Genomic DNA, 19,807 nt, shown 5'->3' with positions numbered 1-19,807 from the left:
CAAAATACAGTAATAAAAATGTTTCAAACTGTAGTAGATTACTATACAATAGTTATCTATGTAGGAACAATATTTTAAAAATAAAGTACAAATCCGTTTCAATGCCTGAGTGCTTCCTCCCAGTCTCAGAACCAGAAAAGGGGAAAAAGGGCTTTCATTAAATGCAGCTTTCAGACAAACACAGTTTCATACTAAAGTCCTATATGCTCTCAACCCTGTGCTTTGTTGGCAATCTTTGGTGAGTGTTTCAGGTCGCAAGCGACCTCCTGAGCATGTTAATTGTATGAATGCTTCAGACATGCACAAAAAATTACGTTCTTCTCATGTTTCAGTATTTTACATCTGTGAGGATTTAAAAAAAAAAATCAAAGGAAAGAAAAAAATAGCATCCAATCTGAAGATGTTGAGTTTGATCATTGGCTTACCTGGTCTTTGGTCCTTTACAATTATTGTCAATGTCCCTGTTTGACATCTGTCATCATAATTCCATCATACAATCACTCCCCTTTCCCCATGCAGTTAGCTCTAATAGTTATGCCAATATTAATTTCTCTTTTCCAGAGGAAGACAGTCCACATACATAGTAATTATAGATTGAATCATTTAACTTTAGCCGGAGGTGAATTTTGCTCATGCTTAGCAGATCCGCCGCATGTCGGGGGTTCAGTCCTGACTGCTTGCAGGCCCACCACAGAATACTCAGTTTGTGAGTAAGCACAGTTTAGCTTTGGCACAGCTGACATGCCACAAGACCTCGTAGTAATGGAGAATTTTAACTACCCAGACATTTGTTGGATAAGTAATATTGCCAAACAGTTTCTAATAAGTTCTTGAAATGTATTGGGGAAAATTTTTGTTTCTGAAAGTGGAGGAAGTAATGAGGGTGAGAGCCATTTTAGACTTGATTCTGTGCAACAGAATCAGGAGGAAATGACAGCAAATGGAAAGGTGGAAGGCAATTTGGGTGAAAGTAATCCTGAAATGACAGATATCATGAATCTAAGAAAAGGGAGCAGTGAACAGCAGAATAAGGACAGTGAATAATAAATAATAATAGTAAAAAAACAGACTTTAATAGACTCAGAACTAGGGTGACCAGATAGTAAGTAACGGGGGAGGGGTAATAGACACCTATATAAAACAAAGCACCAAATACCAGGACTGTCTCTTTAAAATCGGGACATCTAGTCTCCCTACTCAGAACTGGTAGATAAGGTCCCATGCGAAGACAATCTAAGGCAAAAAGGAGGTCAGGAGAGCTGGCAGTTTCTCAAGGAGACAATATCAAAGGCACAACTGCAAACTATACCCATGCAAAGGAAAGATAGGAAGAGTATTAAAGTGCTCCTGCTGGAGCCATATTGGCTTCTTGATGACCTGAAAAATCAAAAAGGAATCCTACAAAACAGCAGAAACAAGGACAAATTGCTGAAGAGTACAGAAGAATAGCACAAACATGTAGGGACAAAAATCAGAAAGGCTAAACTACAAATGAGTGACACCTAGCAAGGAACATGAAAGGCAATAAGAGGAGGTTCTCTAAATACACTAGGAACAACAGAAAGATGAAGAAAAGTGTAGGTCCTCTACAGTGGGAAAGGAAAGCTTATAACAACTGATGACAAGATGGCAGAGGTGTTTAATGCCTATTTTGCTTCAGTCTTCTCTAAAAAGGTTAATGGTGGCCAAATACTCAACTCCGTTAATATTAACAAGGGCAAAGGAATGCAAATCAAGATAATGAAAGAACTGGTTAAAAGACTATTTAAGGTAAGTTACAAGAATTCAAGTTGACAGGACCTAATGAAATTCATCTTAGGGTACATATGGAAATCTCTGAAGCAATTATGTTTGAGAATCATGGAGAACCGATGAGGTCTCAAAGGACAGGAGAAGGACAAACTTGGAACCTATCTTTAAAAAGGGGAACAAAGAGGACCCAGGAAATTATTGACCAATCAGCTGAACATCCATATCTGGAAAGATACTGGAACAAGTTATTAAACAATCAATTTGTAAGCACCTAGAAGACAATAGGGAGTTAAGAAATAGCCAACATGGATTTGTCAAGAATAATCATGCCAACCCAACCCAATTTCCTTTTTTTTTTTTTTTGGACAGGGTTACTAGACTACTGGATAGCAGGGAAGCGGTAGATGTGATTCATCTTGATTTTAGTAAGGCTTTTGATACAGTCCCACATGGCATTTTAAAACAAACTAAAGAAGCATGATCTCGATGAAAATTACCATAAGGTGGGTGCACAGCTCATTCAAAGACCATACTCAAACAGTAGTTCTCAGTGGTTTGCTGTCAGACTGGGAGGGCATATCTAGTGGGGTTCTGCAGGGGTCTGTCCTGGTTCCAGTACTCTTAAATATTTTCATTAATGACTTGGATAATGGAGTGGAGAGCGTGCTTATAAAGTTTGCAGAGGACCTCAAGCTGGGTGGGGTTGGAGGACAGGATTAGTATTCAGAATGACCTGGACAAGTTGGTCTAAAATTAACAAAATGAAATTCAATGACAAGTGCAAAGTACTACATTTAAGGGAAAAAGTCAAACGTATGACTTCAAAGTGAGGAATAACGAGCCACGTGGTAGTGCTGCTGAAAAGGATCTGGAGGTTAGAGTGGATCACATATTTAATGAGTCAAATGTGATGCAGCAGCGAAAAAAAAAGGCTATCATTCTGGGGTGTACTAACAGGAGTGTCGTATGTAAGACACTGGAGGTAACTGTTCTGCTCTACTCAGCACTGGTGAGTTCTCAGCAGAACTGGACACAGTATTCCAGGAGTGCCACACTTTAGGAAAGATGTGGACAAATTGGAGAGTCCAGAGGAGAACAAAAACGGTTTAGAAAACCTGACTAAATGAGGAAAGGTTAAAAAAACTGGGCAGGTTTAGACTTCAGAAAAAAACGACTGAGGGGGGATTTGGTTAGTCTTCAAATATGTTAAGGGCAGTTATAAAAAAAGATGGAGATCAACAGTAGTCCATTCCCACTGCCGACAGGACAAGAGGAAATGGGCTTAATCTGCAAAGGGGAATTTAGGTTAGATATTAGGAAAAGATTTCTAAACTATAAGGGGCAGAATAGGCTTCAAAGAGAGGTTGTGGAATCCCCACCAGTGGAGGATTTTAAGAAGGAGGTTGGACAAACACCTGTCAGGGATGGTCTAGGTTTACTTGGTCCTGCCTCAGTGCAGGGGGCTGGACTTGATGTCCTCTCAAGGGCCCTTCCAACCCTATATTTCTGTGTCTCATCTCAAGGATGTCCTGTCCACCACACAAAGGAAGGGCTAGTATGGGTCCTTGTAATGGGGTTCCACGCACCATTAGCATACCTCTTTGCATCCATGTCAGGCAGCGTAGCTCTCCCTGCACCAGGTAGCCTATTGCTGCTTGCTGTGCAACAGCCCCTCTTCTGGTAACTTGGCTCTCCAGGCAGGTCCACTCCTTCCAAGGTTATGAAGTCCAACAGGACAACTGTCCAAATGCTGTTGCCAGACTGGTTCAGCCCTTCCTCAGGCTCTATTCCACTGTACCAGAGACTAGCAACGGAATCTGGACCCTCCTGCTATTCCAGCTTCCAGTCCAGGCACCCTACAACCAACAATACAGGTCTAATCAGTCCCAGTTAATGTTTCCTTTAGCTCCTTCATATCCAGCTTCCCTATCTTTTCCGTCCTCATGTAACAGGGTGAATTCCACCCCTGCCCCTTCACACCACAGAAACTGGTTCAGACTCTACGGGTAGCATGTCTGCCATGCTATTGCTTTGAGTTCGCTCCATGAACACCCTTATCACCCCATACAAGAATACTATTTACAGTATCACCTGTGCTGTAGGCCTGCTCCTCAGGAGCAGAGGTTTCTCTTCCCAGAGGCTTCTGGTTACAGCTAGCCCTGTTCCTCCCTGCCTGGCACTTACTTCCTGTGCTTCTTATCTGTCTTGAGCTCACTGGCTAATTGGCTCACCAAGCCCACGCAATCAGCGAACTGACTTTAGTTACCCCAATCAGCTTTCTAAGGGATGGGTGCAGGCAAGGGGTAATAATTGGTATCAGAGTTATCAAAGTGTAGGCTCACTTATTAATTCCCTGCACCCTAGCACACCTGGTTCCAGGTTTACCACTGGAACTTACTCTACTTTCTGTGGCTACTTCACCCCTCCTAGCATCTTGCCAGACAACTGACCGCAGGACAGGCTCAGAGGGCTTACTCTCCTTCTATATGTCCTCCTTGTCCCTAAGGACCTGCCTCCCAAACTTCTTCCCCCTGCAGACCCTGTCTGTTCTCAGCTTCTTGACTTTATACTGCTTCCCCAGCTGGCTTCACTCTCCATTAACCCCGGCCCTCCTTCTCACAGTTGATGACAGGTCATCTAACAGGGTTAATAAGGGCCTGAACAACCCCATCAGGGCTGGTGTGGAGCTCACACCCCATCACAGTCCTAATCTGGCTGGACATTGCATCTAAAATGGGCATGTGAGCTAAAAATTCTCCACTCTATTCTGGTCTCTGGGAAAGCTCAAACAGTGCAAATATTAAAGTTCACTTGAAAGATATTTGAAGTCCAGGGCCATGCACTGAGCACAGAGCAAGATGGATGGAGAAGGCAGCCTTAAGGGCGATGCCACACCTCATTCACGGCAGGCCACTGCTAGATTAAAGGATATATACAGAGCTGACACCCTCAAATCTCATGGTCCCCCACTGGCTTTGCTGCTGGCACAGTTTGGACCATACATGCCCCATATATTCCGTTCCATGCCAACTTAGAATTGGTTTATAGCAATGCTTGGGCATCTCACCTCGACTTGAGGGGGAGGTTTACACACAAAGGTAAAGGAAGTCATGTTTCCTTGCCACTTGAATTTTGAGGCAACCCCTCCAAGGAAAAAATCAGGAGGAATCAGAATTAAAAGAACAGTCCCCTGCACGTTTACTTGAAAAATCAACCTTCGAAATGATTTGATAGCTTCCTCATTGTGTGTCACTTTTGCTGCCTGAGCATTGAAAGAACTTTTGGGTTTTGCTTAGTCTCTAAACCAGACCTGTGAACCCTTCAAGTTTATCCCGCATCTCCAGTCAGTGGTACCTGGAGAAAAGAAACTCTGGAAGGCAAGTGTTCTCTGGAGAAAAAGAATCGGTCCCAGAAGCCATAAAAGGGATTATAATTCCTAATGCGATAACTGCATTTTCAAACATTGTACCTTATCTGGCTTCAGAAAGATGCAGGATGAGTAAACCAGAGCTGGGACAGGAACACACAAGATGACTGGAGACATGTCCTCTAAAAAAGGACAAAACTTCTAATCTTCAGGAAAAATATAGCTGCAAGCAAGATCAGGAAGGAAAGTAACAAAGAATTGGAAAAAAAAGTGAATGCAAAGAACAGGGATTTACCTTGATGTTTGTAAACGTAGCTCATTTTAGGATCTAAAGGTAAATCTTATGATGTACTGAACAGTATAACTATAGGGGTGGAGGACTGAGGGATAGGGAAAGCAAAGGATAAAGAATATAAATAAGTTAAAGCTCCTGAGTTGCATTTGAAATTGATTTGCTTGGATTTCCTGGCACGAGAGATAACTTTTTGTATTATAATAACTATAGACTTGTTTTGAAGGAAACCTGCTAGAGTTGGCCAGGAAATGGACTTTTAGCTCAACAAATAATTGAGTTTTTGGATAATTCATTAAGGAAACTATTCTTGCCAAGGAGTAGGGGTGCTTAGGGTAGATTAGCTGATCCAGTTCCTTCAGAAAGGTACATCAAAATCTACACGTTCCCACTGAACATTGCACTTTTTGACCAACTGGCATTTTCCATCTGAAATATGGAAATTTTTGAAGGACGCAATCAGCTCTAGACCATGCCATCAGACCAACAAGAGTTTAAAGCATGGGTTCTCAATGTGGGGGGTTGCAAAGAGGTGTCAGCAGGTCATGACCACTCTATGCTTCCCATATCACTAAACAGAAGACAAATCCTGGTTACATCAAAGCGGGTTTCCAGGTAAGGGCGTGGGAGGGAGCATTATTGAAAGTTTGAGAAATATTGGTCTAAAGGATCAATTTGTTTTATTATCAAGCTGATATTACCATTATCTCCTGTGATATTTACCCAGGCAGCCAGCAATGAAACGGATTCTAGAATGGAGGAGTCTGTCAGCAGCAGGTTTCTTTACCATGTTACCTTTGTAACCTGTGATGATCGGAGTGGCAAGACATAACCAGCCTAGATGCTGGCATGGGATTTTTAGGATGCTTTTAGATCACATTACAGCACAGCCCAGGCATTAGTCCAGGAGCAAAGAGATAAGCTCAGGAGCTATCTAATGCATGTGGGTGTCTGTAAGTATAAATGCTAGATCAGAGAGAGTTCAGTATTTAAAAATAAAGCGCAAATAAAGGGATTATTTGTACAGGATTGATCCAGCTCAGTCCCATCTCTCTTGCAGCCTTTATAGGGGGAAGAAAAACAAATCAGACATAGAATGCTTCATTTCCCCACACTGAAATTCACCACTGTGCTGCAAGCCAGCACAAGGCCAGTATACCACATGTAAGTCCCACTCAAAACAGAGCTTAAGTGAGACTTTAGTGCATAAACCTGGTGCTGGCCCACTGAACAGGAGGAAATTCATCCATGAAACCCAACAATCTAGTGCATGGTACTGTGCATGAATCCTGTTTCACACTTCCAATGCCAGGTTTTCAGTAGGACTCATTAAATGCACCCTCAAAAATTGTGATCAGATGGGTCAGGCATGCACACCCCCTGCTTTTTTTGCACAGTTCAATGTGCCCCCACAAAGGCAAGTTTTGCACATGCTGAACAGTTGCATTTGCAAACGTTGGGCGTGCAGTCCAGGAGGCTTCGTGATAATTTGGCTGCAAGATTTGCAGAAAGCACATTCTTAAATCAGGAGGGCAGTGTAGAAAAGCCTAATAAAAAGGTACGTGCATGAACCATCTATCTGGCTCCTCAGTGTTCTGTAGCAATTAAGGGCAAAATTTGGTCTTAAGACATTTGGTGTATATACACAGTAGTGGGCAGCTACTGATACTGTATTGATAGGAGCAATATCAACAACTAAACAGATTAGTCAGCAGTTTCAGTTACAATCACTTTCCCACTTTCCTCAGCCTGCCTGCCTGATTTACTGCAGGTCTTCTAAAGAAAACTTTCAGATGTCTATTTGTATTCAGCTCCTAGACAGGCATCCGGGTTTAAGGAGAGAACCATATGCAAGTGTGAAGGGAGCAGACGCTACATAATCAAGTGTAATTTAAAAGGAAAGGTGATAGATGGACAAGATTGTATTCAGCATCAAGAACTTTTCTGTGGTTGCATTCACAAAAATGATGTTCTGCTTACAGCTTTGCATCTCATGCCAATGCTCTGGCTGCCTTCCAGGTTAATGCCACCAAAGACCACCTCTCTTCCCAGATGTCATCTTAATTTCATATCCTTGCTACTGGCTCGCTCACTGATTGTGATTCATCTCATGAGTGATGCTTTTGTACTTCCAGCTAAACCATCACGAATGGGATAAACTTGGGGCTTCTTCTGATGATGGGGTAATTCTCTGCAGGACCTATGTTCAACAGATCTCTTAAAATTATTTAATGGCCAACATGAGAGGTTCCAGAACTGACCACTATTCCTCCCTGTCAAGTTCCTACTTAGGGGGGAGCCAGAATTGAACTTCTGAACCTTATATCAATATCTCGTTACCTTAGATGCTCTGCTGCAAAGATGGGCCCAGGACTCATAAGACCAAAGTTTAGTTCCCTGCTCAGTCACAGGCTGTCTACACTGCAACCAGGCAGGTATAGCCACTTTAATCTAGCTAGCACTGCTAAAAATAGCATTAAAGACACACAGGTTTTAGCGTGGGCTAGCAACAGGAGTACATAGGGGGAAATGCAGGCTTGTATAGCTAGAATCCTGCAAATCTGCAAAAATGTATAGACCATATTTACGGATAGATGCGGATCCGAAGTTTCTCTCTAGAACTCTACAAATCTGTGGCTATCCGCTTTGTATCCGTGGATATCTGCAACCATGGATGCGGATCTCTACAGCTCATGTTTGCAGATTGGATGTAGATACTAATTTTGTAACTGTGCAGGGCTCTATGTATAGCCTATACTGCTGTGTCTTCACTGCTATTTTAGCCACCCTAGTTAGAGTAAAGCCAAGCCAATAAGTCAACAGAAGCAACATAGTGTTTACACAGACACTGCGTCAGCCTAACTACATCAACCTTGACTCTATGCTGCTTGTGAAGGTGGATTTATGGGGAGCACAAGAGGCCGGGTAAGAAACAAACCAACCACCACCCTCACCCCCAAGGGTACTGCAGGATGGAGGACAGATGCCTTATCAGACCTATGAGAGTGTCCACAACTGGAGAGAACAAACATTGCTGGCGTGTACTAAAAGGGTTTAGCGGTGCTTTGTGGGGGTTCCTGGTGGGGAGTGGGAGGGGCTGCAGCAGCACATAACTAAGATGCATAGGTAGAGCTCAAAGGAGAAACTGGTGTATGGCTTGCGTGCTTGAATCCCAGTGCTTTCAGCCTTTCAATTCCACAAGCACCAAATTTCACCCTCCTCCCATGAAGAGGGATTGAAAAAAGAAAAAAAGAAAAGTAATTGTTTTGTAATTCAATACAATACTAATCAATTGTGACAGGACCTAGAGACTATTTTCACGGTGCCAATTACTTAAAGGGCAAAGATGCCATACCACTATTAAAATGATGGCACAGACAGCTCTCTAGGACATTGTGGAACAATGAATTAAATGCTGCTCAACTTGTTCAATGAAATAAAGTATTGGATCATTAACCTTACCAATGTCAATGTATTGTCACTATCAAATTCAACTAAATGAGTGTCCAAGGTAACAGTAAAAAGCACACTTCAGCCCAAGAAATGCATTAATATATTATTGGCTGCTAATAAAGAGCGAAACTCTAGTGCAGTGTGAGCAACATGGAAAGGAGCTAAAAGTGTGTCTTAGAGAGGTAGTGAAATTAGTTGGGAGTGATGGAAAGAGATCTGTGTTTGTATATTCACCCCCCTATGTGTGCACACATACACTTATATGCAATGCATGAATTTCCTTATTATATAGATGAGGATGCTCCTTTTATCTTTCTTCCTTTTCCTTTCTTGCCACTTCCCTATTCAGGGTCAGCAACTTTTATAGCCTTCTTCCAAAACTTATGATCGTTCACCTGGCTGTTGTGCAAAATGGTGTATGGTCTGCTGATGTTCAATCCACATATAGTCTTTGAATGGAAGATGATGAATGGGGGCGGGGGAAGGAAGTCCACAGTCATTGCAAGGGTCATATTACCAATGTAACTCTCAGGTCTCTGCTGCCCATCCATTCCAGCACAGCCTAGCCTCCCACAACTTGTCTTCAATTTAGGCCACCTGCATTAGGCCCATCACCACATCCTTTTGTTTCTTATCACAGAGCATCCAGCCATTTAACTATCTCAACATGCTCAAGGGGAAGGCTTGGCAATGGGGAGGCAGCAGGAAAGGCTCCGTCAGCTGAAAAGCTGAACCTTTCCCTACTGCCTTGCCCCTGCCAGAGCCTTTCCTCGCTCCATTGAAAGGCTTGGAGCTGTTGAAACCTTTTCTCACTGCTTCCCCTCTGTCAGAGCCTTTTACCGACATGTGTAGCTATACCACACAGAGTGGATGTATCCTGCTTTTCACCGTGGCATGTAGCTACACGTACGCTACATGCCGCCACCAGTGACGTGTAGTTCTCTGTGGCTATGTTCCTGGTGTCCACAGAGTTCCCCTTACTATTGTGCTCCACACTGGACCCTGGGAACAATGTAGTAGCATTCCTATCCAAACATTGCTCTATTTCATGTTTTTAATACGGGGAGGCAAAAATATGTCTCAATATACAGGAATCACTTCACCCATCACTGCAAAGCCACCACCTCTGAGATGGAAAATGGCTTTTAACAGCACCAACAAAAAAACAAAACCCACAACACTACACATTGGAAAAAATATACTGCAATTGAAAATGCCTGTGACAAAATAGAAATGATCAAATAGTATCTGCATGCTATTACAATGAACCAACTTTAAAAGAAGATATGAAAAATGTTTTCCTTCTTTCTGCTCATTCATGAGTGAAAGGGTATTAGTGAGGCTGACCTTGCCTTCCTGAGACACTCGCAATTTTATTTTGATTTAAAATAAAATGAAATGACCATACATAGATTTAAGACAGGCAGAAGTGTGAAAACATATGGATATTGGCAGTGACTAGTGTTATTTCTAGGCCCTTTTATATTTCATGATAAATAGCTTAAATGTGGTAATTTAAAATTTAAAATTGCAAATTCAGTGCAAGCCCCACCCTGCACACCAAGTCAGCTGATATGAGCCAGCCATGGGCGTTTTGCTGTAGTGCAGACATACCCAAAGAGATCTCTCATGAAAATTTCCTAAAATGTTGGACGTGTCAGCAGCACCATCTAGGATGGAAAGCACAACTGCACTGTGCAGTCAAGTCTTTGAAGGAAGGTGAATGCCATAAAGTCTACCTGTCTTGAAAGCACTCCCACTAATCGTGCTCTATTAGACAAGGATCCTAAGTCTCATCCAAAAAGCATAGCCACTTACAATTATCTGCATATGGCAGAAACATGGCAATGTGTTTATTGCTGTGCCATTACTCCTGACATTTGGTTCAATACTCTGTTTGTGGTGATGGTGGGTACATTTCCTCAGCTTTGAAATGCTCAATTGTCAAGCTAGAGTTTAGCGAGACAATTCTAAAGAAGAGAGGTCATTCATAGGTGGCACTTAAGTGAGTTGCCAGTGCTTGGTCATCTACAAGGAGCTGAATTTCTGAGACCTTTGTTGATCCATGCCAACAGGATAGATTAGTTTTCCTGGAGCAGAATTTCATCTTTATGCCCAAGGTTAGTTGCTTCATCATATATTGCTGCAAAGCCTAATGTCCAAATAGAGATGTGAAGAGGATGCTTATTCCTATTTGAAACACCTAAATGACTAGATGGCATTCCATCTGCAGAGACACCTCCAACTCTGCCTTCATGGGTTGTCAGATAATTTTATTGGGCTATCCAAATCTTCAAGAACCTAACAGAGAACAGGACTATCAAGTTTTTGTCAGGTTAAGACAACAAAAGGGCTTTCTGTTTATGCTCCCTCAACTCTCCTGTGGTTGATGAATAATAATGGGCCAAACACTATTATGAGTTACACCAGATGCTATGGATGAACAACCAAATTCAAAAGGGAATAAATAGGCACAATGAAATACATTTCAATAGAGAGTCAATTGTTAAGATGCAAAGAGCAGCCAGACGATGACATTTATAGTTCACATCTATAATCTTTATTGGTCCTGCAAAGCCTAGGGACTATGCTATGTAGTCTTGAGCACTTTTTACTGTCACCTTATCGAATAACTATCTACATAAATACACAATTCTATCCTGGGTTATAGTCTGACTTGAAGAGTTATGGCATGCTAATCATGATACAAATAATCTGAGAAAGTTTAGTGAAAATGTATGTACTGGATGCACCTGGCAGGTGACATTCATTCCGGTGAAGAGAACCGCCACGAGGCCTAGGTAGAACTACAATCCCACTCAGGCCAAGCATTAAGTGCCAGATTTTGAGTAGCCTTCTTTCACTGAGTAATAACTTACTCCATGAATAGCCCCATTGATTGTGGAGTATGTGACTCCTTATGTGAGCAAGGAGTTCACACTCAGATGCTAAACTGGGACTTCAGTGCTGTGTAGACATTACCCTGGTCCTTTACACAGGGGTGGGGCTTAAGGGCTTTCATCCTTGGTGCATATTTCTATTCTTCACTCAAAATGGCATTATGCTTCTCTACTCACCTTCAGCTCTTAACCCAAATTTTCAGTTGACTGAGTTATCAGCATTGGCTCAATGTGACATTTCTTAGAAATACTTGGAAAGGAACACGGCACCATTGTCCTAATGTAAGAAAATGTGCACTCCACATGATGGATCACTTGCTAGATGTAATGCTACATTTGTGTCAGGTTCATTGTGCCACATCACATTCTGGACTATCTGAAAATTTAAAACCAATTAGAAGTCATGAACCACATCACTGATCAAACTGCTCATGCTTCAGCTCATCTAGAATATGCATATTGCATTCTTACTGGCTGGCATATGGCACATAATTTTTCAAGATGTGCTCATTGGTTATCTGGTGTCCCTTTAGGGGCAAGATGGTTCCACTTATCAAGCTGACCCTGTTTGAGTGTCTAGACTCCTATTCCCCTTGTAGACATTCTGCATGGATGGCCACCTCCTCCATTTTTATAATTTCAATATTAGGAGAATTACAAACTCACTACTGAAGTGAGCATTCCTTCATCATGAGCATGTCACCCATTGTGGATTTGGAAAGATATTACTGCTGTCTACAAGGGTAATGGGAAGTTGGCATAAGAACGGCCACACTGGATCAGATCAAAGGTCCATCTAGCCCCGTAGCCTGTCTTCCGACGGTGGCCAATGCCAGGTGCCCCAGAGGGAATGAACAGAACAGGTACTCATCAAGTGATCCATTCTCTGTTGCCTATTCCCAGCTTCTGGCAAATAGAGGCTCGGGACATCATCCCTGCCCATCTGGCCAATAGCCATTGATGTTCCTGAATTTATCTAGGTTTTTTGTGGAACCCTGTTATAGTCTTGGCTTTCACAACAACCTCTGGCAAGGAGTTCCACAGGTTGACTGTGCATTGTGTGAATAGGTACAGGTGTGACTGGCAGACAGTTTCAGCATTTATGGAGTCCTGTATTGTTATTTTTCATCACTATCTCCCCGGGTCAGGAGTGGGTAATTTGCGCGTCTGCTGCCTTGCTTGAATGTGGTAGCCGTTTCTCAGGCTCCCTCTCCAGAACTGAACCCTGATTGCCCATTACCCGTTGTCACCATGGTAGGCCCAGGAAGTACCATTGAAAGTCTATGTCCTGCCTCCTCACAAGCATCTTCCCCTGGGCTTTCTCCCCAGCTCTCTTCATAGAGAGTCTCACACTAGTCTGTTCTGTTGAAACAGCTTCCCTAGCAAACAGCTGATCTCCCATACTTCGCAGGAAGGCTGGCTTTTTAATTTGCCAGAAGGCCTTGCTCAGTCATCAGTTCTCTCCGTCATGTGATGAGTGAGGGAAGAGGGGTGGGGGGAAAGGGAAAACCACGAAACCATAGCTTATCCTGTGACAAACCTTTACCAGTGAGGCTCCTTGTCAAGCCGAGATGTGAAGAAAAACTGCCCATGTGTGACAGCATTGCACAAGGGAGCTCTTTTGGAGCAGGGATGTGTAATTTATACCACACTACACCAGCACTAGTGACATTGTCCCTATATATTTAAGAAACATATGAACAATTCCGGTAGGGGACACAGGATAACTTAAGAAAAGGATGCCACTCTGCTACAATATCTGCATCACACAAGTTTGGAATGCTGAATTCTGGCATGCTGAATTCTGGGCAGAAGTGTGCTAATGTCCTTTTGGAGCCAACAGAGCAGACGGACAAAAAGGGATATGGAATGGGGCTTAGACTGCCAACTTTAAAGCATCTAAAATGAGTGACCCTTTTCAAAGATCCCATCAAGGTTTTGAATGTGCCTTTGAAATTCCATGGCGATTCTCCTTATTTCAGAGTAAAACAGGCCAAATGGAACAAGAATTGGCAGGTCTGTGTCAGAGAGCAAGCGAGGCTATTTTGTGGTTTGAATCTGTTCCATGTTGGATTCCTCGATCAAGGAGTATTAGTTTCAAATTAAAGTGTATCCCTTCACTGGTTTAAACAATCCCAGCCCTCTGGGCATGGTATAGAGAAAGGAACTGGAGTCTGTTTTTAGCACCTATTGCTTTAATGATTTCAGTTTGCAATACAGCTGCACTCTATAGTTATTGCTATGTTCCAGTACATTTAACACCTCCTAAATGTGAGCAAATGAAAAACCACATATACTACTCTGTTTTGCAAGTGAAATGTTTTTATGACTATTTTTTATACTATGGGAGAAGAATTGCAGTCTGTAAGAAATCTGAATTATACTGATCTTCATTCACCCCATCTTTTATATTCCCTGGCATCCCAACCAGCTGGGAATTAGGTTGACTGGCAGTGAGGCCTCCTGGATGAGATTATTTAGGACCCCCAGAATAATGGGACTTTTAGCTGGATAAGGAATACCCGAATGAAAATGGAGGAGAAAAATTAGCCATGTGATCACTGTTTGAGAATTCTGTTCCAAACCATTGCATCTCTATATCTGACTATACATCTGAGAAAAAAAAAAAAACCCGAAACAAAAAATACAGCTTTTTCAGTTGTGTGATTAGATGAATCAATAATGGCATTTTCTACAGTGCCATTATCTATAGGATTTCTTAACGCTGTTCCCTACAACAAGTCTTGCATCCTATTGCTCTACAGTATTAGTGTAAGGTGCTGGTAGCGGCTTTCAGTTTGACTCAGGTTTTGGGGTTTATTTTCAGGTCTTAGATTTTCTGTTGTCTCCCATCTGTGTGTGTTCCCTATCTCTTTAAAATAAATAAATAAAAAAAATCTAAATCCTTGCATGGCTACTAACCCGTTAACATTTCAATCCATGTTAATCCCAATACCCATTTCATTCTAAAGCAACTCCTGATATCTCATTGTCCACTCAGTGTTTATGTGCTGTTCAGAGTATATAAGAGTGCTGTAGAGTGACCCTTTGTAATTCCTGCACTAAAAGCTTCTTGGTTTGAAAATATGGCCATTGTATAATGGGAGGGGGCAAGTTCTCTGCTGGTGTAAGTGGCCTTTGCTCCATTGAAGTCAATGGAGTTTTGCCCGTTCCCAGGAGTTAAGCCTGAATTTGTGTCTGGCATTTTTCACCTATTCCCTAGTCCTTCCCTCAGGTCAGTTACATAGTATATTGCCATCACCCTCATGTTATATTAGGTGTTCAACATTCATATTATTCAATATGTATTCTGCATGGTGGACCAGAAGACAGCAGCTGCGTGGGGACTCAACTATGCTCCACATGCTGAGAAATGCCTTCTCCAGCATGGTATTCTGCTATCTAGGACCTGCCCTGATTCCTTGCCAATACACAGCAGAGACCTCGCTCTATATACAACATAGGCTAGGGGGATTAATGCAAGCTACATCATCATAACTACAGATCCTGCCTCTGGAATACCAATTCTTAATAGGACAGACAAGCATTTTGCTGCATCTAACACGAGTTTCCAGCTTGTTGGAAAGTGGACTGGGTTATGGGGTTGAATTAAGCAGGCTGGTGTTGGAAACTTAACTGTTGATTTCCATAGTTTCTAGTCTTATTCCACCCCCCCCCATATCATTCTACTAATGATGCTTTAAGTAAAAAAATATCATCCTTAACTTAAGAAAGGATACTGTCCGGGAACACAGAAAACAATTTAAGATTCTTGCACAGAAATTTAAACAGCATCTCTGTTTATGAGCAATCTGTGACAGGAAAATAAACACACTCAAGGGGCCACTGAGAACCCCCTAAAACAGCTCTGCTCATCTGGACGATTGTGCTTTTGGAAGAACTAGATCTTCTGTGCTATACCCAGAACTAGGATAGGTGAAGGGCAAACCTCAGTTGGCAAAAGTAAATGGGAACCTGAAAGGCCAATTCAATAACTGCTATGTAGATATATTTACCAGCATAATTGATGGATGTAATTTTCCTCCACCTTTTCTGCAATTTACACTTCAAGAGCCAATTACTTAATATATTGTAAGATGAATGCTGCAACAAGAGTGCTTACAAAACAGTGAATATGGAAAAAATAATCAGGAGACAAAAGCACAACAGGTCTTTGAATCAGAAATGGTGTTAATGCCATAGAAGAGTCTGAAGAGCCCTGGACAAGTGCTAAAATAAGCTGTTCTTAGGCTTTAAGACCTAATCTATCACTACTTTTTATTTATTTATTTTTACAGGGCAATTCATAAAGATAGATTTGGTGCTTTGTTGTTACAGTGAGTGCCCCAGGGGAAGGCAGATAAAGGGCAATAATATAACTAATGGGAACAAACTTTATAGCATTAACTCATCAGGAGCATGGAAGGAAGCACAAATTGGTAGGTATGACGGATAAAACTTTTAGTTAAGTTTTTATTCAAGATTTTCTAGTATAATGCATAAAACTCCGATGAAACAACACCAGTTGCTAGTGTACAAACAAGTAAGCTAACATGGGTTGTTTCAGAACACAGCTATATTAGCAAAGACGTATTTTACACCTCCCCTCCTGTTTTTCCCCCATTAGATCCACTACCCAAAAAGAAAGGGTTGGATTCTGTGGTCACTTGGACTGCAGTATGTATTTAATTTCATTAACTTCCTGCAATATGCCTTTCAGGTACAAAGAAAACCATCCCTTATGGGAAAAAGGACGGGGTCTTGTGCAGTAAGGAAAAAAGTCTCACTTTTGATTTATTGGGTCAAATGTGTTGCTGGTGTAAGTGGGTACAGCTTAAATTTATTTCAATTCAGCTTCACTCATTTATACTAGTAGAGAAATTTCTCTATTTATTCTTCAGTAGCAATAACCTACACAGCAGAAATAATGTGGAGTGGGTAATCTGACAAAGCAACAACAGGAAGAGAAAAGACAGCCCAAGGGTTCCAAATGCCCGAGGTCATTTCACAAGCGAGGAATGTGTGTTCCCTGGCCGCTTCCAGAGAATGCAGCCATCATTTCCTGCCAGTGCTGTCAAACGCAAACTGGGAAACAAGACATGCATTTATTTTCCATTGGCCAAATACGGTTATGGTTCATTAGAAAGTATGTAGTGCTTTTAATCACCAAAGTGCTGTACTAACATTAACTAATTAATCCTCACAACACAACCCTTGTGATAGGTAAGTTGGTATCACTATCCCCATTTTACAGAGGCTGAGCTGGGACAGAGAGGTGAAGTGACTTGTCTAAGTGACATGGAGTCAGTGGAAGAGCAAGATTAGAATTCAGGATTTCTTGACATACATAGTCTTAGGGTGGCACCCCCTCCCCCCATACAGAGGGCCAGTACCAGGCGTAGAAACTACTTAAGCCATATTTGTGAGGTCTTAAATACAATGGTCTATATCACATAACCCACCATCACCACTGGCACAACTTGTTAACATTCTCAGTGGAGAGGCTGAAGAGGGAACGGAGGCTCATCTCCACTTTTACCTGTACAGGTTGAGTCATGCTGGCATTGAGAGAGAGAGAGAGAGAGAGAGAATGAATGAATGAATGAATGAATGAATGAGAATCTGGTAGTGTAGCTGCCAGGCATGTGCCTGGTCTCTGGATCAAGAAACCAATCCAGACTCCAAAGTCCAGAGCGTGCATTAGAATGCACATGTCCAAAGAACTCCGACTTCTTAATGCTTGGCTTGCGTGGGATTGTAGTTCTACCTAGGCCTCGTGCTGGTTCTCTTCACAGGAATGAATGTCACCTGCCAGGTGCAACCATAGGCTTTAAAACACAAAAACCCCCACAGCATTGTATCAATATCATAGCAACACTCCTTAAATATCAAAGCCAATCACAGTTTGATCCTATGAAATCTTTTCTATATTGTCCAGTAGATTTAAAATACATTAAAGATAAATATATGGAAGACACATACTTAAAATACTTCCTGAATATTGGTTGAAATATTCCACAGAGGAAGGAGAGTGGAAGAGGTGGGGTAACTCTACTTTGTCAGAATGATAGATTTGGTATAAAACTATGACAAACATCCAACTTGTTCAGTTTTAATAGGGTTGTCAGCAGTGAATGTTATCTTAACTTATGAAAAAAAAAATGCCTTCTTGTTGCTCCATATATCATGATGAACAATAGTCCGACAACAACAGAAGCAATCATTTCTTAATTGGGCTTGTTTTCTTGCTGGGCGCAGGGTGGGGGGCAGGATCATCAGTAATGAAGGATGAAGAAATGCTGAAAGACTTATGCTCACAGATATTAGCACAAAACTAGATGGCTTGGAATTATTCTTTTAACCACAATAGATAATTCTTGAATGATGTGCCCAACAATGACAAATCCTGCAGCCAGAGGAAGTCATCAATTATATTAACAAGTATATTTGATTCCTTCAAAGCAATGTAGTTCAATTGAGCCTTCAAAGACAGTGGAAAAGTTAAATGCCTGCCTCTCAGAAATGATTTCTATGGAAGGGGAATAGTTGACAAAAGTATGTGCTGTAGTGGGGGAAGAGGTGATACCTGTCCAAACTCAGGACCAAAGCCCAAGGTTCATATTCAAGAGTTACTTGGTCATTACTCAGGCAGACTCCAAGAGACGAAATCACCCCACGCAGAGGGACTAGCACAAGGCCCATTAGCCTCAAGGGCACAGCTCTTCACTCCTTGACGTGTGTCTTCCTTCCTTCCTGCAGAGTCAGCAGCTGGACACAGCCTAGCCCCGTAACTTTCCTACAAACCAAATCCAAGCTCCTATTAAGTATTTCCCGAAGAATCTATGTAGGATTTAAGCCTCTTAGGCTCTGTATTGAAAAGCTTTGAGTTAAGGCCCCTTCCTATGAGCACTCCCCAAGAGGCATGTTGCTTAAAGAAATGAACTTCCAGTAACCCAGGGTAACACTTTCAAAAATGCTCAAGTGACTTAGGAACCTGTCCCCCATTGATTATCATTGGGATGTAGGGTCTTAAGTCTCAGCCACTTCTGAAAATGTTACTCCCAGTGCATTTTGGGACCATTTCTGTCCTCAAGAGGAACGTTTACAGCCCTTATGTGCTCTGTAGCAATGGGCAATACTACTCCCTGTGTGTGCATGACAGGTGTTGTTGCATTGTGACTGCACGATATTGCCACTGTAATTTGGGGGCCCAGACTCACAATCCTTACTCATGTCAGCAGTCCTGTTGAAATCAGCAGGGACTACTTGCATGATTAAGAGGTTTGCAGGCTCAGACCCTAAGCAATCAGGATCCTGCAAACAAAGTTCTGCCCATTTAGTAGCGCAGGATGGCACTATGAGCTTCTAGCAGCAGTTAGTGTTTTTGTCAATGTGTCTGTACACACCCTGAACACACTAACAGTGCTCAGTGAACAAGCCATTATAATAGCAGCAGTGGGAGGAAGAAATAGCTGCAGGAAGCCCAGGCAAGAGAAATAAGTTATTTGAGATGAGATTTGGTAAAAGATGGCATGTCAACAAAGGGCACAGATACAGGGAGGGTGTTCCAGATCACAGCAGTTGCGGAGGAATAAGCTTTTACATCAAACTGTGCCAAAGCTGTGCTCAACAAACAAAGACTGAACTGGGTTCAAATGGGGAGGGAATTAGCGAGTGTAGCTAGGGGACTAGAGAAATGAGGACCAAGATGTTGGAGTGAGAAAGTGAAAGCAGGATTCTGAACTGAAGTGGATGGTGCGTCACGGGGCTGAGCGGGACATGGTTTCTTCCTTGGAAGATCTGAGAATGGGTTCAGCAACATTTTTCACATGCTAGACAGCAGATTCAGCACTATAAGCTAAGTGGTCCCTTGATCTGTGAGCATTCCCACGAACATCTATGGAACAACCCACAGAGTGCATGCTACTCAACCGGAGTAAGGGTAGCAAAGTCTAACCATGCACCAAGACAGGAAGTCGAGAGCTGACGGGTTAATCCTGCAGCCCTTGTTCACATGAGTGCCCCCTTCTATTCATTGGGACA

At 42.2% G+C, this 19,807-nt stretch overlaps 1 non-coding gene across 1 annotated transcript; it reads right to left on the bottom strand.

Moving 5' to 3' along the window:
• Positions 1-12,892: 12,892 nt before the first annotated feature.
• On the bottom strand, positions 12,893-13,183 carry LOC141975836 (18S ribosomal RNA). The gene has a single exon (XR_012636012.1). It is a non-coding gene; the product is annotated as an 18S ribosomal RNA (ribosomal RNA).
• Positions 13,184-19,807: the final 6,624 nt, after the last annotated feature.

This window comes from Natator depressus, chromosome 21 (genome assembly GCF_965152275.1).
Source record: "Natator depressus isolate rNatDep1 chromosome 21, rNatDep2.hap1, whole genome shotgun sequence".
Classification (NCBI taxonomy): domain Eukaryota; kingdom Metazoa; phylum Chordata; order Testudines; family Cheloniidae; genus Natator; species Natator depressus.
The sequence above is the reverse complement of the archived record's forward strand: the minus strand, read 5'-3'. Positions and strand labels throughout refer to the sequence as shown.